Here is a 24,637-nt window from a genome sequence, read left to right as displayed (position 1 = left end):
GTCGGTTTGACTTCACACTCCATTGTCTCTTCAGACAGACTGGTGACAACAACAAAAACAAGAATGTATGGGATTTGACTCACGTCTTATTGAAAGCAGCAGCTAACCTTCACTGGCTCATGCCCTCAAGTCTACATATATCCGCTATCCAACTTTGAAGCTAACCGACCCTTTCTTAATCTGGTCCACAGATCAAACTACCTGAAATGTTGCATTGTTGTTTCCCTGAGCTAGCAGACTCTATTCTCATCATGTATTGGGTTGTCATGATAAGTACACCAGGAAAAGTGACCTAGAAAACAAAGGCTCTTTCTGCTATTCTCCAACGTGGATTTGCATGCCATTTTGCTAAAGGGCACAGCAGGGATCAAGGCTGTCAAGAATTAACATTTTTTATGGCTGGTGCATAGCAGTTATTGCAAGGCTAGTTGCAGGAACAAGATGAGTACTGAAACAAATCCAGTTTTGATCCCTAAACCCAGATTCACACATGCAAACAGAAGTGTAACAGCTGCTTACAATTCTACCTAGGGACAAGTTGTTTATGCACAGTAAATTGTTACTGAAGGAGCATCTCCACCCACATGGTTCTGCCCGGACACTGAGGTCCAGCGCCGAGGGCCTTCTGGTGGTTCCCTCACTGCGAGAGATGAAGTTACAGGGAACTAGGCAGAAGGCCTTCTCGGCAGTAGCGCCCACCCTGTGGAATGCCCTCCCATAAAATGTCAAAGAAGTAAACAACTATCTGACTTTTAGAAGACATCTGAAGGCATCCCTGTTTAGGGAAGCTTTTAGTTTTTGACAAATTATTGTATTTTAGTATTTTACTGGAAGCCGCCCAGAGTGGCTGGGGAAACCCAGCCAGATGGGTGGGGTATGTATGTATGTATGTATAAATAAATAAATAAAATTATTATTATTATTATTATTATTATTATTATTATTATTATTATTATTACATATTTCCACAACACTCAAAACTGCAAACCTTCTAGCCACTAAGCCACTCTGCCAATAAGTGGCTGATATTGGTTTAAACAATTGGGGTCTGTTGTATGCAACTGACATTTCTTCAGATAATATTGTTCTGAATAGGCTTTACCTAACATTAACTGAAGGGTTTAACGAGACTGACCCTGTTGCTGACCATGTCATGGCATCAAGTGATGGCCCTGGCATTTATTTATTAAAAGAATTTATATTCATCGTTTCAAAGAAATCTGCCAGGATCACTTACAATATGGCAAAGACAAAAATATAATGTTGAAATACAAAAATTAATAATATTAAAAGTTAAATTAAGAAATGGCAGTGTGACATGAAATATCAGCATCCATGATTTAAAACGGTATTTTAAATGCCTGGGTAAAACAAAATTGAAAAGACTTTGCTTGTTTGACAAGACAAATGTGTCATGCAAGAATGACACCTTAAGGAATCTATCTATATCCAACTACTATTTTAGCTGCTATTTCTACAACCATGTCTAAAAAGTCAATTTGGATCCCAAGGGTTATAAGCAGAAGCTTTTGGGGTGCACAATGCCCCCCCCCCCCGTGGCAATGCTGTGCTAGTCAGAATGGGACAGGGTATGGTGACACTAGCGAGATCAGAGGAGGTGGCAGCAGACATTCAGGTGCCATCTGTTTTCCTTTTCTGTCCCAGCACATCAAATGCCACTAGGAGGATGCCACTTCTGCCAGCTCCCCTCATGAGCCACCATAGAGAATTTTGACCCATTTCCTCTCCTCTCTCTACATCTATTTTGCTATTTTACCTCGCATATTGTGCAGGACATATGTATTGAGCAGGCAAGCTGAATAATGTTGTTTGATTTAAAACACACAGAGACAGAGGGAGCCCACAGATACCATGGTTCAATATGGACTAAAATAATTTACTGTCTCTAACTCTAACTTGAGGTAGCAGTGTTTCTTCAGTCTTGAACTCTGGCTATAAGTGTTGATTGGGACTTCATCTTCATCTATTTTCTGGATGATTAATGTCTGCCTGTGTCGTGTGGCGAGCAAATGCAGAATGCCCAAACTGCTTAAGTCAGGTCAGTTCTTTGTCTTAAATTCTCCACCATCTTTCAAGTTGTGAAGTCTTCTCATAAGTCATGTCTTTTGTTTGTTCAGCTTATACTCCTGGAACAAAGGCTCCAATTCCTATTTCAGTTCAGTTGCTCAATAAAGGTCCAGCGCACAAAAGGCTAAAAGTCATAAAGCACTTCTTCTTTTTTCTTTGTGGAGCAGAATAATAATAATAATAATAATAATAATAATAATAATAATAATAATAATAAACCATTGCAAAGTTACAGAGACTACTCAATCTCTTTCTTCACTGCTTCACGATCACACCTTCTTTAATTATATGGAAAACTTTCTGAATTGTTTTGTAAAAGATGGGGATAAAAAGCATTTATCCTTCCATGTTGGTGAGTGTAAGAACATATGGGAAGCACATAAGTAGGACCTGAGAGCAATAACGCTCTCACCTCCTGCAGCTCCCAGTAACTGACTTTTGCAACCAGATTTTAAATAATATTTGAACTATGTTTGATTAACAAGAAATAAAATGAAAAGAAGCAAAGGTTGTTGAATCTTAAGAGGACCATACGTTGTTTCCAACCGTATCCTTTCACTGACAGAAGACTCTGTGATCCAGCCATGGGTGTCTGCAGAAATAATCCTGGCTTGACATCCTTGTGTGTTTATCTCAAGAATGAGAAGTCCCCTTTCAGTGCTCTAGTAAAGACTGAGAATTTTGTCTTTTTTATTATTATTTTATAAAATTTCTTCACAAGTAGGTCTCAGGACAGGTTACAGCAACGTAATCGGACTATAAAGAGTGAAAGAAGCAAAAGAAGCAAAACTTTCAGATGGATAGTTTCCCTTGGAATAGTTCTGATCACATTTTCAAATAATGAGATTCGTTTTATTACGGCAGTCTTGTTACTTGTCTTACACTGCATTTCTATGTATGCCTACTCAGAAGTAAGCCCAGCTTAGCGAGTATAAAATTGCAGCCCTCATGAGATAGAATCCATTTGAATGTAAGCTATAAATCTCTCAAATAAACATGTTACTGATACAAAACTAGTCAATTAGCATTTAAATCACTCATTAGAGCTAATTTCGTGATATTGCCTTGAATGGTATTGAAGATGCTAGCTGGGATAAATGATGCACAATTACCTGCCGAAGCCTACTGTACAATCCAAAGCCAATCAGGATTGTTTTATGAAGCTCTCTGCATAATCAGCACTATAACTGCCCAAAGCACACTGCCATATTGATAGTCTTCAAATATTTAACAGTCTGTCAGGGAGATGAAAGAGAACAGTTGTTGACCAATATCCGTGAATATTACCTCTGGTCATGAAAGCAGTGGGTTTCCATTGGAGGACAGTTGACTTACGTTACATGTGGGGTAGGGGTGGGGGAGTCCTAATTGTAAGAATGGTTCTTCAAAGGAACAAGCTGCTTAGGGTGACTGAGAATCTTTTCCCTTGGCATTCTCAATGACTCTTTCAATAATGAGTTGAGTGTATGATATTTTGATCCAAACCAGTGTTTGCTGTTGATAGCCTACAGCTGCCATTCCAATTTGTCATTCTACAATGGTGCGATACTGAGCTCAGACAATGGGACACGGGGGGGGGGGGGGAGTCTGCAAAAATTCTCCCAGTTTGCAAAAATGTGAATACATGCACAAACAAACATACATCTGGAGATGTATACATGTATTCATTACACAAACACCATTGGATTTGAGGGTTTTTGAAAATGCAAGCTGATGTTAAGCATTACTGTTTAAAATTAATCGATGAGAGTTCTGAGCATGGCTGTGTGTTTTGAAAAGGTAACCTAACCATCAATATTTTTCAGAAATATTTTAGTATAGAAATTGTTAACATTTGGCTCTGCAGATGTGGCTGGATTCTAAGTCCCATCAGCTATAGCAGGCATAGCCAATAGTCAGGAAAGATGGGAATTGTAGTCCAACAACAGCTGGTCAACATCCATGTTCTTTTAGAATCATCAGATAGTTCTGCTTTTTTTAATGAGCACCAATTATCAAAGCTGTTGTTCTGGCCTCATTTGGATGCTAGAAGGCAATCTCTGTTGCAGAGTTGTCCAAGGATTTTGTAAGAGCAGAATGAATAAAGGACCTCTTGAGCCCTGCCTTTAAGGCTTGGGGTAGCCTTTGCATGGCTACCAAGATAATTTCCTGTTACAGCTAGAGACAAGTGGTATAGAACTGTACAGAGGTTAGTTTTGATCTACTTGTCTTGCAGAGTGTGTTTTTCCTGTTTGTGCTCAGAAGATTGAGATGCCCATTTAATGAATGAAGAAACAAATGAATGAATGAATACCCTCTACACATACCTTGTAAAATAAATTTCAAAAAGCATGGATTTCATAGTTTATTGAGACTGTGCCATCAGAAGAATGCAATTTCTAAAAAGGTAAAACTGGAAAATTACAATCTGTTTTTAATAAATTGACATTTGAGATTATATATGTATGAGAAGCAGCCCTTTGTGATAAAGGTTCTGGCATCAGTCCTTTGTGAAATATGTTCTCATTTGGATATAAGAAACAAATGTGATTATCACAGTTTCTGCTGAAATGTACTGGCCAAAACCCAGAGAACCACAGAACTAGCTCTGCATGCTGTATACCACGGGCATTGGGGCTTGTGCTTCTCAAACAGCCCACCATGGTATACTATATGCCACATTTGTAACTCAGCCAGTTACAAACATAGTTTGCAACATGGCCAGAGCAAGTGCTCCATTCTGATACTCCAAGAATGATGTCTAAAATTTTGACAGCCATGTGTGAGATGTGCCTAAAGTTGTTTGCTGGATTGTCGCCATGAATGCAGCTTTTATTTATTCAGTATTGGGTTAATCCTTCTTGCTTTTGGAAAACACATAATTTTCCTATTAGACCTATTAGATCTCTGGACTAGAGATACATACTTTACTCCCAAAGACGTATTCATTATCTATTTGATCCATTGCTATTTCCCCAGCCACTACTCCATTTCTATGAATACTCTGAGTGTTATAAACAGCTGATCACCCTGTCATAGGTTGTTTCCCTAAGAACCAGTACCACCAGTACTTGCAATCAAGCTACTTTGTTTATTATTATTGTTACACGCCACCCCAATCACTGAGAAGTGTGAGACTCCAGGGTTGTGTGCTTACCAGAGGCTCAGTTTCCTTGGCAGAAAGGACAGTGTAGACCGTGTATGGTTTAAGAGGAATTGTTTTATTTATACATCTATACAACCTGACTATAAGATGGAGAGGCTCACAGCATAATACCCACAAAAGAACTTGCATCTCCATTAGTCACAACTTTGGATCCAGCACAGAGCAAGATACGTCTCACAACAACTCCCTCCACATTCTAGCTCACTCACACAGCAACTCTCTAGCACCACCTTCTTTTTGCCTTCTTGCTTGTTTCTCACTTAGATGCAGCTATTTCATCCAGTTCATTCCTTTGGTCTTCCTCTTAAAAAACAAAAACCTTACCTGACCACTTCCCCAACCTTCCCCAAACTCATAATGCCAGAAACACGAGATTAGAGCTAGACAACATCTTCCATGGATAAAAAATGGTAAAGGACCCGTGACAGTTAAGTCCAGTCACAGATGACTCTGGGGTTGTGGTGCACATCTCACTTTACTGGCCGAGGGAGCCAATGTTTGTAGGCAGACAGTTTTTCCGGGTCATGTGGCCAACATGACTAAGCTGCTTCTTGTGAAACCAGAGCAGCTCACAGAAACACCGTTTACCTTCCCGCCAGACCAGTACCTATTTATCTACTTGCACTTTGACGTGCTTTCAAACTGCTAGGTTGGCAGGAGCTGGGACCAAGCAACAGGAGCCTCACCCTGTTGCGGGGATTCGAACCACCAACCTTCTGATTGACAAGCCCTAGGCTCAGTGGTTTAGACCACATCACGACCTGCGTCCATGGACAGAAGATGCCTTCTTTCCATGGAAGACTTTTGATCCAGCAGAGGGATCCTGGTGACAGGAGAGAAAAAAACTCTTCCCCCAAATTCTTCACCCTCTCAGCACTGCTTCCCACACTGTTCTTGAGAATCCTCTAATTTCCAGAACAGTGTGGGAGGTGGCAGTAAATGCTGCAAGGGAAGGGGAAACTGGCAAAAGTATTCCCTTCTCCATCAGAGGCAGAAAAGTTTGGATCCTGCACATTGTTCTTAGCTTTTTCAGACCACTCTTAAGAAGAAATTTGTTCAATATCACGATTTCATAAAATATCTGGTCAATTAAACTGCAGCTAGATGTGCTGGGCTGCGTTATTTTGCATATAATGTAATTTTCTTTGGTGATTTTGTATTTGACTTTCATTTCAACAACTGTATTATTTCTATTGCATTATAAAAAGCACAGGACACATTTCACACTGGGTGTGCTTGCATAGCAGATTGTGGCAGTTTTCAACCACTTGAATCTTAGCACTTCTGAAGCCATAGCAGTGAAAAGTGGACTGTAGTAATGTACTCAAACCGGGCAATCGTTAAGATGATTTACAATGAGATGGATGAGAGCAATATTATGTACTAAGAGGGAATGACCAAGGATATGTTCTACATGCATTTGAAGGCACCTCAGGAAGTACAACATTACAGGAAAAGGTGGATGTGGGTGTGAAAGAGAGAGGGGAAAAAATAGAAAGGATAAAAATGGAGGAAAGTAAGACAAGTGAAATGGATACTGTTGTGCATGATGAAGTCTGATAGAGACTGAGTACACTATAGCTTTGAAGCACATTCAGAGCTCATATTCTTCCCCTCAAAGTGTCCTGGGCACTATAACTTACCACTCACAGAGTTACAGCTCACAGCAACCCTTAACTAACTACAGAACAGAACTACAGAACTAACTACCCAGAACTCTTTGAGGGGAAGAATGTGCTTTAAATATGTTTTAATGGCATAGCATGTACTCAGTACTATACACACAGTCTCTTTTCTTTTCTTTTCTTTTCTTTTTGGATGTTGAGTGATAGGCCAAGCTTTTTGGCCTCCACAGTCACTTATGGACTCCTTGTTAAAACCATGTTTATGGAAGACAATCTTACTCGGCTATGAGTGATCACCAAAGAAGAAGACACACAGTCTATAGGGATATGAGAGAAAGAAAGATTGCAAGGTTGGCCCCAAGGGTCAGCATCATTTGGCCCATGCCAATTCCTACACCAGCTCAGGGGCCCACTGTGGATACCTGGAGACTCCCAGCTCCTCCATTCACTTGCTATTCTCCCTATACATGTTTTTTATACACGTTTCCGAATGAAAGAAAAAAGGACATTCACAAAATCTCTCAGACACTTCAGAAATATGGAAACCACAACAAAACCTTTGAATCTGATCCATGATAATTTCCTCTCCGCTTTGCTAAATTTTGATTGCCATTTTTTCCCCCATTTGCTGAAGGGGAATGTTTGGGGGAGGGGTAACCATGCAGAATGGTGCTTTTGGGTGTGTGTGTGTGTGTGTGTGTGTTTTGGCATGGCTCATCTGCAGTTTAAGACAATGGATAAGCTGCTCATTTGCTCATGGTTGCCCATGCTGAGGTAAACTTGTTCTCTTTCCATGAACCAGTGCTGTTGACAATATTAGCAGAGCGTAGAAAGAAATAGGTGAAATATTCCAAATGCACTGCAAACAAATGAAACCCAAACACCCCAATATATATGCTGGTTAGCTGATATGTGATTCTGTGGGACTTTAATTAAGGCTGGTTTTCCCATTGTCACTCTTAGACCTCACACAGATAATGTGAGCCTGAAATAGTACTTGTAAAACACACTAAAATGTGTAGGTAGAAGATGTAGTGTAGTGTAACTTATTAATTATTGTTCACCGTGTTTGATTGTTAAAAATGTAAACAAACCATTAGCAACTGGCACACAAATTGCTTCCCATTTTAAATCTGCTGCAAATTAATTAAATTACTTTTTCCAAGCTCCACTGTCTAAGCATGATTATTATTTGTGTCGGCAGCAGCAATGTTCCTTTCAGCTTGACTGAACGATACAAAACGAAGACTTTGCAAATCCAGCCTAGAATTCCCACTTGGGATAATTCTCTTCCATTAAAGTTCCTAATAAAAACACCTCAGGGTCTTTTTTTATTGGAAACTCATTCCCAATTATTCAGCAGCACTTACGGTTGCAAAAGAGCAATTGAAGCACTTTCATTTTAGAACAATATGGGTTTTATTCCCGCACTGAATGTAACTATGAGAGTAAAACAGAACCAAAAACTTCCATATTGTTGTGTTGCTGGAATTAACCACACGATGAATCATAAAATTGCTTCTTCAGATATAAAACAATAACATATGAGTGTGTCAGGGTAACAGAACTACCTTGATAATTTCACAAATACTGTATTCATATGCTTTACAAATGATCATTATGTTTGACCCATCTGGGAAAATCTGTAGATCAGCGCCAATTTCTGTAGCCCAATACTTTAATTAAACTTTGTCCTCAGAGAGGTGAGGTAAAGCTGCAGTATGTGTGTCCTTTATGGATCTGTTAATTAAATGTCTACTTTCTTGTAAAAAAATGATAAGACTGTAAACTGGTCTAAACCTCAAATTAAACATATAGTGCATCTGATAATGTGAAAATTGTTATATAGTAGCCGAAGGACATACATGGGTTTCTTTCCCTATTTCCTTGTATCAAATGATAAGATTGCAAACTGTTCAGAGCCCTAAATTAAACCTGCACTGTATTCGATAATGTGAAAATTGTATATTAAGTAGCCAGAGGATACACGGAGTAAGTGCAGACACCAGGTGGGATTCAGACATGTACAGAATCATCCATGAGACTTAGGGCACTCAATTATTCCTTGCATCTCTTCCTGCTCTTCAGCAGCATGCAACTCTCCATTGCCTTCATTTTCTTTGTAGTTAACCATGTTTAGTGCTATGTGTCCTCCAATCCTAACGCTAACCATAATTAGCCACAAACCACAGTTTGCAATCATGGTTAGGATGGTACTTGAAGGCTCTCATTTGAACGATGATCAGCATTATTATCAGCAAATGCATTATGCTAACCACAATAAGGAACTGGGACCAAGAAAAAAGAGAACAGGGCAGTGGTGGTGGTGGTGGGGAAAGCGTGTGAACACATGAGGAGGAAAGTGAGGGGGCAATCATATAGTGGCGATAGGTAGGGAAAGATGCATAATGGACACAAGAGCAAAATGGACCCCACAGCTCCATAATAATGGGGGGCCTTTTCCTACAGGATGGTGAGTTGTTTGTACCCCTTTTTCTATTGGCTAGGGGATGAAAATAACTAAACACATTGGAGAATTTTAAACACGAGCCTATCTGGCATCGGAACAGATGCATGGTAAGGACTCAAAACATATTAATTATCACCAAGAGGGAAAGGACTGGCTTACACTCTTCATCATTATCTTCATCATCATCATCTTAGAGCCCCTTTGTAGGTCAAGAGGGACTCAAAACTTGTTCCTTCAGGTCAGGAACACTGAGATGGTCACATACATAAGCTACATAATACCCTAAAACAAACTTTTTTTCCAAAAATATATATACAAAGTTTATATTAAATTTATATAATTTGATATAAGCTTTATATTGATTCATATCAAAAGGTGGAACTTCCAGTGAAAAGGAAGAGAGGCACTTGTAAATTTGTATGTGTGATGTGGTATTATGACATTTATTCTTCTTGGAGGGAATCGTGCTTCCCTCTCCTTAAACTGACAGGTTTAAAACTTGTATATATTTCTGTTTTAATAGCAATGATTTCCCATTGGTTTGTCCTTTTCGTGGTAGAGTGGGTCACCTTGCACCCTGGAAACACAGGACTTTGCATTTTCCTAGAGAGGAGCATTTAAGCTGTTGTAAAGGCATTTATTATAGATATGGCACTTGGGGAAAAATGCTTGAAAGGCATCTGGAGGGGAGGAAAGTATTGTAGGGCACATCTGCCACCTCAAAAGAAAGGCGTGATGATAATAGAGGGGATTCACAGTTTCTATCTTTCACAAACTTTCCTTGCTCTCATAAATCAGCAAGGGGGGAAACCAGCCCCAAACCTCATTATATCATATGCACAGGCTCTCGTTTTCCCCACCCCTTTTATTTTCTAAAGTAGGTTTAGAAAGAACAAAGAGGTAGTAGCAGTTCAATGATATTATGCTTGGAAAGAGCTGTACTTGCGGGTTCCATTTTGCCATCTCAAAGAGGATTTTATTCAGCTGTCACATACACAGAGAGCTCTTTTGCCTCTAGATAAAGTAGAGCAGGGAGAAGTTTTTTGTTGTTTGTTCTTTAAAAATAGTGGAAAACATCCCAGTCTTTGTGGGAAATTTTTGAAGTTTCCTTTTTTTAACATCGGAAATAAAGTCAAAGTCACTGTTAAGTCAGCCATGATGCGTGTTTCTTATGCTTATTCTTCAGAGAATGGAATATCACAATTTTAGTCAAGCTAAAAACGATGCTTCAAACTTCTTTTTTAAAATAAAGCCCTGGGAAGCAGATCTGGGGACCTATTTTGATGTTGCCTAAAAGGCAAACACTTATGCAAGGTCAGCTATTTTATATGCTTTATTTGTGTGTTTCCATTATTTCTCTCACAATGCTACTAATATATTCTGGTCCCAAAGCTTGAAACGGGAATTAAAGCTTCCATTTGATTAATATCTGTTACAGATATAGGCATAATTCTTAGGATGACCTGCTCACCTTAGACTGCTCAACTTTGTCTAAAAAATTAAGACAGAGGTCTTAATCCAGTTGTAGTAATGCAAGACAAGTAGTGTAATTAGTGACTCTAGTAGGAACTGTGAATTCCCATTCAAATCACTGTCAAAAGACGATGGTCTACAGATGAGTATTATGATACAGACTTTGTTGCAGATGCACTTTCCTAGGGTCTTAAAGGATTTGGGGCACACACTTTCAGAGGGGCTCTTGCCATTAGGGATTGCTCTGAGATAAGGGATGCCAGTAGTACACTGTATGTAGACTGGGTCTCTACTCCACACCCAATATATAGGCAAAATCTGCTAGCTGTGTGTATATTAAAACTAAGGCAACTCTCATCCAACTTCTCCCTTGTCAATAGCCAGCAACCACAGATAAATACAATCTATATCACAACCCAAAACCAGGAAAATGCCTTATGTGTAGAGGAGATACTTCAAGAACTCAAGCCACAAATGTTGAGCATTATATCATAAAGGTGTTAAGCTTGTGGAAGACTTTCCATAAAACATCTGCCCATTTCAGTGATGAGAAAGCGTGTTCTCCCTGAAATGAGAGCACGTGTTGTGGTGGGGTCTGCCAAGCCAACCCTCTGTTGCCAGGCAGGTAAAAGTGAGCTGGCCTGGGGCAACGATTGGATGGCCGGGTTGCTGGGGCAAATTGCATGTTGCAATATGGTGGGTGGGACCAAAGGCTTTAAATATTGGGGCACTCAGCTTTTGCTTTCTCTTTCTCTGAGTGCATCGGATCACCCGCCCGCCTGCCCTGAGTTCCAGTTGACCTTGCTATGCCTGTCATGGGGCCGTCTGCTGTTGGGGCAGGGGCCTAGTAGGAATTTTGTCCATTTGGCTGATTGGCTGGTGCCATTTGGTTTTTGCCTACTACTTAGCAATTCGTCACAACTTGTAAGGTTGCGGTTAGGCATTGGTTATAAAAATTGGTGGAGGAAGGGTAAGGATAGGCTGGGCCTGCCCCTCCAATGGTGGTGTGGAAGGGAATTCCATTAAAGGAATCCAGGGGCTTGCCATGATTTCGTCAAATCCCTGAAATGGGACCAGGGCCGGCAAGCCCTGGGGAGAAGGTTGGGTGAACGGTGAGGGCCTGTAACTCAGCTCAACTGATCCCAATATTGTTTTCCCTTCACTGGCTTCCGAGGTAGTTTGGAAAGTCAGTTCTGTCCCAGGCAGGGGGGGGGGGACAGATAGTCTTAACCAATGCCTAAGCAACCACTCACAGATTAAGTATTTTAATAAAGTTGTGGCCAAAATTATGCCAAAAACCTTAAACAAAAATTATGTGTGATTTGTGAATCATTTGAGGGGTGGCTTGGGGACCTCGACACACAAGACAACACTGAACCATAAGATAAGGGATGCAAAAATACAGGAATGGGTGGGTGGGTGAGTGTAATTAATGAGTAGTCCCTTCCTAAGGAATTGTAAGAACCAGCCATCTTTCACTCTGTACTGGTTTTTTTTTTGTGGGTTTTGTTTTTAAAGTTTGGACCACCTCATAATCATTTTGTGTCCTGACTTGGCAGAGGAGGAAAAGTGGTGACCACCTCCCCAGCCTGACCCTTCCAGAGAAGAGGAAGAAAGATTAGATTTACAACAGGGGTTTGTGGGAGGTTACAGCTCAGAGGCAGATGATGGGGAAAGCTGGGAAATAATGATAGAGGAGGAAGAAGAGGAAGCAGCAGGGGGGCAACAGCTGTCTTTAGAAAGCATTCCAGACCCCACACCGAACCCAGTGATCCTTGAAAGTAGGAGAGCAAAGAATTCATAGACAGTGGGCACTTCTCAGCATCCATAGGAGAGATATTGAGATTGACGAATGAGGAAGTAGAAGAGATGGGGCAGTGAAGATTCACACAGGACAACACCATTATCAAAGAGACTGGGTTTTATAGCCTCTCTCTGTAAATACTGAATAAAAAGTGGACGGTAAGAACATTCCTTGCCTTTGTACGTTCCTGGGCAACTATAGCAAGCCATGGGAGTCGCTGGCAGCAGCCTGACATGTGCGTATGCATAAAAAATCTGCTCACAAACGCAACAACCCAGATACCATTTTGTGAACACAGTAAGTTAGCACAGGACAGAAATTGGTTGAGCCAAAATCTAGGCTTTCTGTTCTACTATGCAAAATTAGCAGGCATTTATGTAGTTTATACAGTTTGGGGACCATCACAAGCCACCTCTGGGCAAGCCCTGACAATGGAGGGAGACATGTTTTCTAACTTGCCTAGAAGAAACAATACTTTTTTCTATGATTTTTCATCTTATGCCATTACTTTATTTGTTTTATGAAATTGTATGTTTTAGAAATTGTATGTGTCAGAAACCAACATAATTCCCATGAAATTATATATATATATATATATATATATATATATATATATATATATATATATCCCTTTGTTTGTTGATGTAAATCCAGAAAATCCACGACATTTTACAAAAGAGCAGCCTTGCTAAAGCTGGGTGGGCAGACAATCTTCTCTCATCTTCACTTCCTTCCCTGGGGGAGTAACAAAACTGAGGTGAAGGAGCCTTCCTCTCCCTTTTTAGCACATGATTACCAGGCCTGTTGTTTATTTTTCTACCTTTCAGTAACTTTGGTAGCCGAAGTTCTAAATCCCTGTCAGCACATGAATGAGCTGCCAATCTTAGTGCCAGTCCAAACATTATGAAACAGCATTGGAGGCAGAGGTAGCTCAAACGCGAGATCTTTTTTTTACTCTCTCTCTCTCTCCCCTCCTGATGTCCTGATTTTGTATAAGCCATTGCTAATGAAACTCTGAGCAACTGCCTATCTACTTTTGTTTGCTTGTCTGTCTTGTCAACACACTGTAAGCCCTTTTGAGGCATGGGCTGTCTCTCACCTGAAAGAACAGTGCAAACTAAACAATGCCTTTATTATTGGCAAGATTTATATGAGCTATTGGCACACGACTACTCTGTACTGTACTATAAATGAAGGTGGTGGGTGTATGTGAGAGATCTGGACAAAACCATTTATCAAAGCGAGGTTCTACTAAATCCAAGCTACAAGGCCGAGGGCTAGGCCTGGCTGTAGTGAGGTCAGGAGGAACAAGGAGAAAAGATATGGCAGGAACAAAGAACGCAAGGAAGAGCAGCAGCATCTGCATCTCTCCATGGCAGCTGCCATTTCCCTACACATAATGCCCCTGGAGCATTGAGGATGCAAAATGATGGCCAAGCTGCCAATATACACTGTCCTCCTATCACTTGCTGTTGCAGCAAACAAACAGAATTAGGAAGGGAGGAGAAAGGCGCTGTCTACTGCCACTGTTAATGCTGATCTCAACTTGCAAGAATCTTTGAGAAATTTCTCCTTCCCCTGGAGGAATTTGGTGAAACGGTTCCCCCAGTTTCATTGCCCACTAATAGGGTAGAGAATTTCAAGGGGCCATCTGAACACAGCTCCAGTCTTCAGAAAGGTGGAGTCATGAAAAGTATTGCATTTATTTGTTTCACTTACCGTATTTTTCGCCCTATAGGACACACTTTTCCCCCTCTAAAAATGAAGGGGAAATCTGGGTGCGTCCTATGGGGCGAATGCAGGCTTTCGCTGAAGCTTGGAGAGCGAGAGGGGTCAGTGTGCACCGACCCCTCTCGCTCTCCAGGCTTCAGGAAGACATCCGCAGCCTAGGCCGCCCTGCTTCAGGGACCTCCCGCAGGGCTGTCTAGGCTGCGGATAGTAGCCTGCTTCCCGGAGCGCCGGGCGCCCTGAAAGCAGAGCGCCCGGCGCTTCGGGAACACATCCGCAGCCTAGGCAGCCCTGCAGGAGGTCCCTGAAGCAGGGCGCCCCTCGCGCAGGGCAGACATCGGCCAGCCCCACAAGCTTGGGGGACAGCAGGGAGGCACAGCGCCGCCATCCCACTGTCCCTCAATCTGGTTCGGTTTCCCCGACCTGCTTTTGGGGGGAAATAAAGGGGGGAATTTCCTTTATTTCCCCCCCCCCAAAAAAAGGTGCGTCCTATGGGATGGAGCGTCCTATGGGACGAAAAATACGGTATATCCCACCTTTCCTCCAAGGAGCTTGAGGGGACATGGATAGTCCTCCACAAGCTCTATTTTATCGTCATTGCAAACCACATTAAACCAAGTATTTACCAATGTTTTTATTGTTGTATTCTGTTGTTATCTGCATACCACCTTGCTTTATTTTCTGTGGCGGGGTGGTTTATCATTACTTATATAAACAACCCTGTGAGGTAGGTTAGGCTAAAAGACAGGCTAAAAGATAGGCTAGGCTTACTGAGCAGAAATTTGAGCACTGGTCTCCCAGGCCCTACTTTGACCCTCCAGCCATTATCCTACACTGGCTCTCAGTAAATGCGGCATCTTAACTGAAAAGGTTAAAGATTGGTAGTTTTGGGGAAATTGGATCCCTGTGGGAATAATGCTTGGCTCATTTACCAGCCCAACTTCTTTCACTGAGCCACCATAACCTCTTTTCAAAACAAACGTTTGGGCTATTGAAACAACACAGTGTGTGCAAGGTTGCTCCTATGTAAAATCTTTGCACACACTTTCCCCCTCTGTCAGAAAGAAGTATATATTAGAAAGCAGGGAGGATAGAGTCAGAGGACAGAACAAGGATGGAACAGGAGTAAAAAGAAGTGGCTGGCAGGACATTTCTGAGGACTTGGCCAGCCTGGCATGGCAAACAGCCTCCTCCAAATCACTTGTTGGCATTTACTTGCTGATTTAAATGCTTCATGCAAGATTTTTGTCAAAGCAAGCTTCTCTACGATCTGAAAACCCAGCTGAAAAACAGAGATATCAGAATGAAACTTGGATCATACATCCAATGCACAATGTTTTATGTAAAAACTGAACACCCCACCCTTTTTTGTTGGTTGGTTGATTGGTTTGCTTATAGATATTTGTATCTTTACTAAAATGATCAGGGTCCTTTACAAGGAAAAAAATCAGTGCAATAAAAATACAATTTAGCAGGAAATAACTATAATGAACCTCTCAAAAGACAGCAATGTGCAAGCACATAAATAGCAACAAACCCCACAAATGGGTAAGACAGTGTTATTTCTGTTGAATATTAATCTGTTGGGTAATTTCTTCTAGGGGGTGGTACATGCCAGCAATGGGAATTAAGCGAACTGGCTGTGGGTGGAACCACAGCAAAAAGTGGCCAAGGCCACTGCCTCTTCTCTGCGCCCTCCTCTTCCTCTTGCTTCATGTTGAGCAGGCTGCCATGGAAGTGATATATTGCTGTTTCTTCAGACAGATGTTTCAGCTGATGCGTTACTGAAACAGCTGGAGATTCCAACCAGGACCACCAAGCTCAGTGATTGGCCAGGTCAGGCACTGACTGAGGGCCCCAGGGGCTCTCAAGAGCCCCTTGTGCCCTGGTCCACCTCTGCTGCTACTCCCCACCCTTCGCTTTGGGCCCCTAGATGGGCATCTTAGCAGTAGGCTAAGGCTTCATTGCTAATGGAAACAAAGCTTGATTTCCATCCACAGCAGCTGCCCACCTCAATTTGCACAAAATTCAGTGCCCTGGCCTAAAGAACTATAAAATCCACAAAACCCAGCCTATAGTTCTATAAAATTTGTAGATCTCTGAAATGTAGATTTCATATAGATTGGGTCTGCAGCAGTGCATTTTGCATAGATCATGGACAACCACGATGGATGGAAATACAAGCAGTATTGCCTCCCCCCACAATACTGCTAAAATCATGGCCGGCCAAGAAGGGCAGAAGGTGGTGCTGTTGTTGCCACTGTAGCAGCAGCAGAACATAACAATAATCCTGCATGTTCACGGCTATAAGGAGGGAGGGTTTTTTTGTGGGGATGAGGGTCTTGTCACATCATGTCTAGCCTGACTCTCAAACACTGTGTTTTAATAAATGTTGTGCAGAATAGAGTCTATTGCATTACCATTAATGTTTGATTTCATATGTATATGCTTCCCTTTTTTACCAGTTGCAGTTCTCCGGCTCACTAGTATGAATTTAATTACTTCTGAAGTCAATATGGTGTTCTTAGAGCTGGCTTAGCCGGCCACAGAGTCTGCTAAAGCTTTATCCTCATTCAATGTAAACCAGTATTTCTCCTTTTAAGGTCAACAGACCTCTGCTGATTTTTCACCAGCTGAGAAAGTAGTTTTATAATTCATTGTTGATTCCTCCCTCTCCCCCAAAAAAGATTACATTCTTGTTGCTTTGGGTTTTTTTAACCTTATGGCTGAGTGATATCGTTTTGTTTATCAGCCACCTGCACCCCCTCACCCTATTTTGAGGCAAAAATCAAGGAATAAGAAATTCCAATTTTAAATTCAATCAGCTCACAAGTTGTTTGATGCCGTGGATTCAATTTGAACAGCTGCCTCTGTCTACCTCACCCACATGAAAAAACAGCTTCCTCTGGAGATCTGAACATGTACATTTGGTGGCTAAAATTCAATTTAAACCTGTCCAGATACAATATTACTGGCACCAGTCCCAGTCCTTGAAACTGATTTAACCCCCTCAGAGCTTCCCCCTAAAGTCCAACATTGTGGACTTTGTGTGCCAAAATACTTTACACCTTGCTATGAAACATTTTCACTTGAAATAACTGTCCAGTGAGTTCAGTGAAATTTATTTCCCCCTAAAACTGTTTAGGATCATAAGTGAGGAATGGCAATGCCAGTTACATAAGGGTGTTTACTTGAGTTTCCCTACCCAGACCAAAAATGTTCATACAATTCACTCCTGGGCTCAGCCCACCACTGCCAACTCAAATAGAAAAGCTTGTGAAGAGGCAACCAGAACAGCAGTCTCTAATTTATAGGAGCAGAAGTAGGTCCACAGGTGAGTCATTCAGCTAGAGATAGGAATGTGAGAATTAATCAGCAGTGACTAGAATTTTTCAGATATCCATAATGCAAATATTCACGTCATACTGCTGATATAAGGCAAGACATAAAATCAACAGAATTGCAATACAGCTGCAACAGCAGTAGCATTTTCAGCCATCTATACTGGATAAATATGATAAATATATATATTTAGCCATTTAAATTATCTAATGGGGGATTGAGGAAAAGAGTAAAAGGTATACGGGACAATATACCTACAGAAATTTTTGGTTGTCCATGGAACATTAGCTTCGTGAAACATGTCAGAGAAAAAGTTAATTAGTTGAAACCTCATATGGGGAGAGGACCCAAATTCAGTGGTCAAGCACATGCTCTTTGCATGCAGGATATCCCTGGTTTAAGCTCCAACATATCATTAAATTGATCCCAGGGAGGAGGGCTGAGAAAATACCTTTGGCCAAATGAGATGCTGGCTATTCACCTTCAGACAGAACAGGCAGCACTAAGGGAGACTGACCACTGGGCTTACACAGTAGCAGGAATTCAAATTAACCCAGTGATTTACAGGTAACTATATTGTTATCATGAAAAATAGGAGATCACATGAAAGCATTCATTTTTACATTTGCAAACAATATCATACTTAATATGCTGCATCTATTCTATTTGTTGAGGTTCATTTGATCTGATACCAGATCAGTACAATCCATTTTTCTTTCCATGGAGTATTAAACTTAAGTCTCCTGCCCTCTCCCTTCCTCATTGAAGGCTGGGAGCTTTGTCTCACTCCCTTTCATTTCCCCCCGCCCACCTGCATCTCATGAACATGCTCAAAAAAAAGTTCCTAGTGGAATTTTTGGCACAACACTAGTATCTACCTGCAGCCAGTCCTAGAGGAATAATTTTCATCTCCTGCTTTCAGACAGTATTTTATTCCAATCTTGGGCTTCTCCATCCCTTAATTATTTTGCAAGCAGGCTTGACTTGGATCAAAGCAGCATTGGTCAGGCAAGGTTGAGATTGATTAAAAATAGGCTTTAATTGAATGCATTTGCTAAAGTTGCCTCTCTCGCTTTTTTCTTTTTCCAAATAATTGAGATATAGCCCTGGAAGTGGCAAGCCCTATCTGCATGTGTCATATTGGAAATGGAAAGTGGTTCATGTCACGGTTGCTTTTGGATAATTTGTGCAATTGCCTGTGAAGTGTGGGTTAGATCATTTTGGTGAGTGACTGGTTTTATCCTTTAATTCAAATAAATGCCCTAATAGGCCATTAAAGCTTGTTTTCTCCAGAAATTCATCAATAATTTACTGTATGATACATGGAAAAATCAAAAATGGTCCTCCAGTTTCCTTCAACATATTAGATCTCTCTTCCAACAAAAGCTGTATTAAAATAATTTGAAAGGGTATATGTCATGCAAATGTGCAGGAACTTATGCATGTAATTCCTATTAGCAATTACAGATGCTCGTTAGGTAAAATGTCACTCATGCTGACAAAATTCTATAAAAAGAGTTGCACTCTTATGACTGTAATATTTATCCCCTCTTCAAAGCGCACTGCAAGCAAAAGGCCTGTTTACTGCACATAGGGGGCTAGGATGGCCCCAGGTTATTATTTGTATTGCTGTAGTGCCTAGAGGCACCACCTGAAGTTAGGACCAAACAGTTTTTGGAGAATTTATATGCAACTAGAGCTGAGCCAAAGTTTTCAATTCAGTTTGTCAGCTGGGAGAAAATAATGATTTTTAAGGGATGCAATAAAATATTTTTTCAAAGTTCTACAGAGGGAGGTGCTTTTGATAGGAAATGGTGGTGGCTTTTCTGGGAAAGTTCTTTCTTTGACTAATTGTTGTGCCATTGCTTGCAGCCTAGGTGAGCTACCATGGTCTTCTGCAGTGACCCAGGAAGGAACAAGAGGACATTCTGACATAGCATATTTCAAACAAAGCTTTACAGAGGAGGGATACAAGTGAACAGTAGTGGAGCATTCATTTGAAGGAAAATACAAACACAGAAAATACACACACCATATCCTCCAACATTCCTCAGATGAAAATGGGGACATTCTCTTCTACATCAGAATCACTGCCGGGAGGAGGTGCTTTTTTGCACCTTAAGATTTTTATTATGCTGACAACCCCCTGTGAAAGCCCAGCTTGTTCTAGTGCCCACCCTCAACACCCATAATCTCCTTGCTCCCACACCTCTCAAACTCCAACCCCCACAAGCCTGTCTGCACCCCACCAGCTACACCCTTCCCCACCACCCCCAGGACCTACTCCTACACAGGGTCTCATCCAGCTGCCAACTTCTCTTCGGGCCTGACCTGACTCAATTTCTCCTTCTTGTTTTTATTGGGAATGGCCAGCTGGATGGGTGGCTGCAGGTCTGCCAAGCCAGAGAGTCACAGCCTCTCATGCCAGGGACAGTGGCAGGTGGCATCCTGGTTGCTTCAATCCCCTTTTCTCCTGCTGCTGCTGCTGCTACTCCTTGGACCCAGCACAAGACTCTTTCCTCTTCTTCCCGTCCCACTTTCTCTGTCTCCCAGGAGCAGTGGCAAAGAAGGTGATGGTGGAAGAGGAGGAAGAGAAAGAGACTTCAGTTGGCAACTCTCTCTTCCCCAAATTGCCCCCAACATAAAGCTATTTTCAGTTAGCTTACCTCAACAAAGATGGGATTTTGGGACTCTGTGTGACAAAGTGAGAAGCTGTAATGGCTCAAGGGTTTTCATCATGCAGTTTCATCAGCATATTCAGAGCAGTTGGAGACTATCACACACACACACACACACACACACACACACATGCACACACACAGCTACTGCTGCAACAACCACTGCTTATCACTGTAAGCCAAGGGTGGGAGAGAATTTTGATTCCATTTGCTACCAAATTTTCAGTTTCTGAAGCAAAGCACAAAGTAAAACACAGGCTTCCTTGAAATCCGCATTTTGCAATGCAATTCTCCAGCTAAGTAACATGTACAAACAATGTATATTTGGAGGTAAATGTGCACAAAAATGCTTGTACTCATCAAAACAACATACCAAAATGCATTATATATGGGGAAAATGTTTTCAAAAATGTGTATGTTAGGTAAAATGACATACAAACATGTGTATATTAAAAGAAATTCCCACTAAATGTTGACGAATTTTCACGAGAACCTTTTCTTTTTTTAAAAAATACACTGATGTGGAGAAGTGAAGTCTGGAAAAAAGAGAACTGGAGAAAGATTGAAACTGACAGATTCACCCATCCCTACCATAAGCCCATTGAGGTAACAATATGTAATAAGTGATAATTTTTTGAATTTCTCCTGACCCCTGGCAAGTGAACTGAAAATGCTGTTCCAGGTTTGCAACTTGAAAAGTAGAATGAGGACGTGTTTTCAGATCACTACTATATAAAACTCACAACCTGCCCCACCAAGGTCCCAGTGGAAAGCAGCCTGTATGAGAAGAGAAACAAAGGCAGAAAGAGATGAGAAAACTGGGCTAAGCTCCTGCAGAGAGCTGATGTGATCCAGTACAGAGAGAGGTGGGATTAGGGCCATATCCCACACTACACAGCTATGCCTCCAAGTGAACACTTGAAAAGAGAGCTGTAGACAATCCCTCCTCTCTCTTCATTTCACCCTTTGATATACATGCCGTAATTACTGCTTGCAGCAGTCATTTCATTCCAGGCTTCAACATTTCTTCTATTTTAATAGCATTTAGTTGAAAAGTTAAGTTGCATTTGGTTCCCTATGTAAGCCATACATCCTAATTGTGCTCTTGCTTACCCTTTCCCTTATATTTTTCCCTTCCCAAGGTTCATTTATCTCTCATATGCTTTTGATTTCCTTTGATATTATGATTGTTCTGACATCTTTCATAAATCAAAATGCATTCACTGGTTTTCTGATAACATATCTACATTAAATTTTACAAACTGATGTCAGCCTCTGGTTTGATCTGGTCACAGTCCTCTTGACCACTGGGGCAAATTAAGGACCAGAATTCCAGTAGTAGATCATATGTTTGGCATGCAGAAGGTCTGAGGTTGTATCCCTGGCATCTCCAGAGAGGGATGGGAAAGCCTGCCAGCTGAAACCTTGGAATGCCACTGCCTGTCATAGGGCTAGATCAGGGGTGCTCAAACATGCGTAAGGGCCGACCAAAGTTGGTGAGCTTTTTTTAGGATTGAAGTTTTTACCCCAGGACATATACTGCCACAGGGGTCGGCTTAAATCGACCGGTGGGCCAAATTAGGCCCCCAAAATGGACTTTGGACATGCCTGGGCTAGATAGATTAGTGGTCTGGTTTTGTGTAAGGAAACATTATTTATTATGGACATATTATTATAGGAGACATACACGTCTCTCAAAGTAAGTAATTGTTTGGTACAATGTTGCACACCAGTGCCCCAGCCAAAATCCAACACAAAATGAAGAAGAAGGGGAAAGGGCTCCATTAATGCTTATGGAAGGGGTCCTCCTGTTTGCCCTGCTCTGCATATGGGTGGGAATATTGTGCCCCCTTGGTTTAAATGGGTTTTTTAATATATATTTTAAGCCAAGTTTTTTGATGTTGTTAGGAAAAAATGATTTATTTTACTTTTTGAGGGGGGGAACAGTATTCTTTAAAGGAATTTGCAAATGCAGGGAGCTATATAAATGAGAAATAATGGAACAAATAACAAAGCAGAAGTTTTGGATTCACCCACCTTCTTCGCTGGTTAACACACAGACCCTTTTTAGAGAGAACTGCATTGCTGGTCACCCCCATGCTTCATTAAGGGAGTGCCTTGATTTTTGTGTGTATACAGAACAACCCTATTAGGTGACCCTTGGGTTTTTTCCTTTCTGAACATTACAACCACCTATGATTTCTGCCCCCATTTCCACCCGTGCTCCCATTTATCTGAATGTCCAATTATCTGAAAGTTTTTTGATGTCCCCACCGACAACTCAGATCAATGAGTTTAAACTGTAAAGTCATTAGAGCTGTCAACCAGTTAAAGATTTTAGAGCTGATTAATTGTGCTGCTTCAAACAACTAACTGACAAATTAATTAAAAAACTTAGTCCTACAGAATCTCAGCACACCCATTCAAAACCCCCGTGGGGCCTGCAAGATGTATGTGATCCTTGCGCTTCACATGCTTAACAGAGAGAGCTATTGAAGTTGCTTCTTTTTATTTTCGTGACCATGTAATTTTCTTTCCCCATTTCCCCCCCCCAAAAGCAAGAGCTTTGAGCTACACGGTTCATTTTGTTTCACCTGTTTTTACTGTTCCTTTAATGAGATATTTTATAGACGGAATTATAGTTATGGTGCAAAACCCTATTCACATCTACTAATTGAGTTGTGGTGCTCAGCGACACTTATTCTGAGGTAAGTTTGTGTTAGATAACAGACTTAGCATTACAGCTGGGCCAAATATCCACATTTTCACAGGATTATTCTTTCCAATTGCCAGGACTTGGGGTAATAATGGCTTTCGAGTACAGGCAAAATTGAAGAATGTTCAGGGATGGGTTTACCATAATGGCAAAGTGGCCAAGGGTTTCTTCTTCTTTTTTAAGCTTTGCCACTACTTCAAGTGACAGCTTGGTTGCCTTAGCAGCCTTGGGGTATTCCTGTGGCGTCTCTAATATGTATAGAGATAACGGGCCAGGGAGGTCAGGGCTTGGCAGCCCCCCACCCTACCTTATGTGTTTGTTTCCACTTGAGGAGATTGCAGGCTTGCACACGGTTGCGGTAAGAGTTCTTCATTTCTCCTTCTAATCCAAATTTTTGGAGGGTGTTTTTCACCCCACCCATATGAAAGTAACAAAACTATTGAGGGCAGCGGTTCATTATCATGTTATTTAGGATCCCTTGGGGTAGCCCAGCTCTCTGATCCTCTTATCCCAGGGGACTACTCTTCTGTTACCCAATACAGTACAAATTAAGTATTTAGGGAAACAATTTTTTCCACCTGCTCCTATATCTCTCACGCCCTAATGTGTCTGTGGCAGTAACATTTTCTGTTTCAAGCTACTGAAATGGAGTACAATGAATCATAAAGCAAAGGCAGTTTAACACTGTACATTTCTCATGCGACTGATACTTTGGCTTCCTGCTTCTTGCTGGTATTGCTTTATGCAATAATCTGGAAGTGCTTCCTTCCGATTCACATCATTACCCAAGGTCCTTTTTTACAATGTCAAGTCACTATGTGACCAGTACTCAGTCTTCAGATGAGAAGCTAAGTGGTTTTATTATTTTGTCACAAATTAGGCAAGACACAATACCACAGGTGCTAAAGTGGCTCATATAATAACACCCACCCCTTTCCACTGAGACATATATTAGAAGATGACAGGATTTCTTTAGTATGGCTCTAAAATGTGTGAGCGTCTTGGGTTTGGCTCAGAAAATCTTCCCAGTAGACCTGTGCATTCATTTTTAATTTTAATACATTTTGCTGCCTGAAGCAGAGCAACCACGTCCCACCCCAAGTCAAAGAGTCAAGGTAATGATATCCTTGAACATGCATGGAGTTGGTTTTAAATGAATGTTTTATTTCAGATTGGTAGGTAAGGTAGAGAAAACATAATCCACACTACTGTGGATCTTTATCTTCTTCCCATAGAAAATTATAAGCAGATGAAGAGAAGCAAATCTCTAACTGAAAACAAGAGGATGCTTTTAAGATATATATCTGTTTAAATACCTGTAAAATGAGCCCTGTTTCCCAAACTTTCTGAAATATGATAGATATGTGTTTAGGGAATAGCAGAAGGTTGGAAGATTTCATGTCATTTGGATGGAAAACACCAAAGTTAAATGCAGCAGAAATATCTTCCATTGAAAGCAGGGGTAAACAGAAACAAATAAGAACAAGGAAAATGAATTACTGATGCAAGTTATGCAAATGAATGAGTACTGAAATGAATGTATGTTGAATGACAAAAGCAAATGGCAT

General features: G+C 41.1%; 1 long non-coding RNA gene across 1 annotated transcript in view; it reads right to left on the bottom strand.

The window, feature by feature from the left end:
- Window positions 1-3,255: 3,255 nt before the first annotated feature.
- LOC310704828 overlaps window positions 3,256-24,637 on the bottom strand; it is a 57,081-nt gene continuing 35,699 nt past the window's right edge. The window contains exon 3 of the long non-coding RNA XR_014525054.1: window positions 3,256-3,323. This is a non-coding gene — a long non-coding RNA (uncharacterized lncRNA). The remainder of the gene's footprint in view (window positions 3,324-24,637) is intronic.

Source organism: Podarcis liolepis (genome assembly GCF_965112155.1).
Source record: "Podarcis liolepis genome assembly, chromosome: 4".
Lineage (NCBI taxonomy): Eukaryota > Metazoa > Chordata > Lepidosauria > Squamata > Lacertidae > Podarcis > Podarcis liolepis.
Note: the sequence above shows the minus strand (reverse complement) of the source record. Positions and strands in the feature narration are given on the sequence as shown.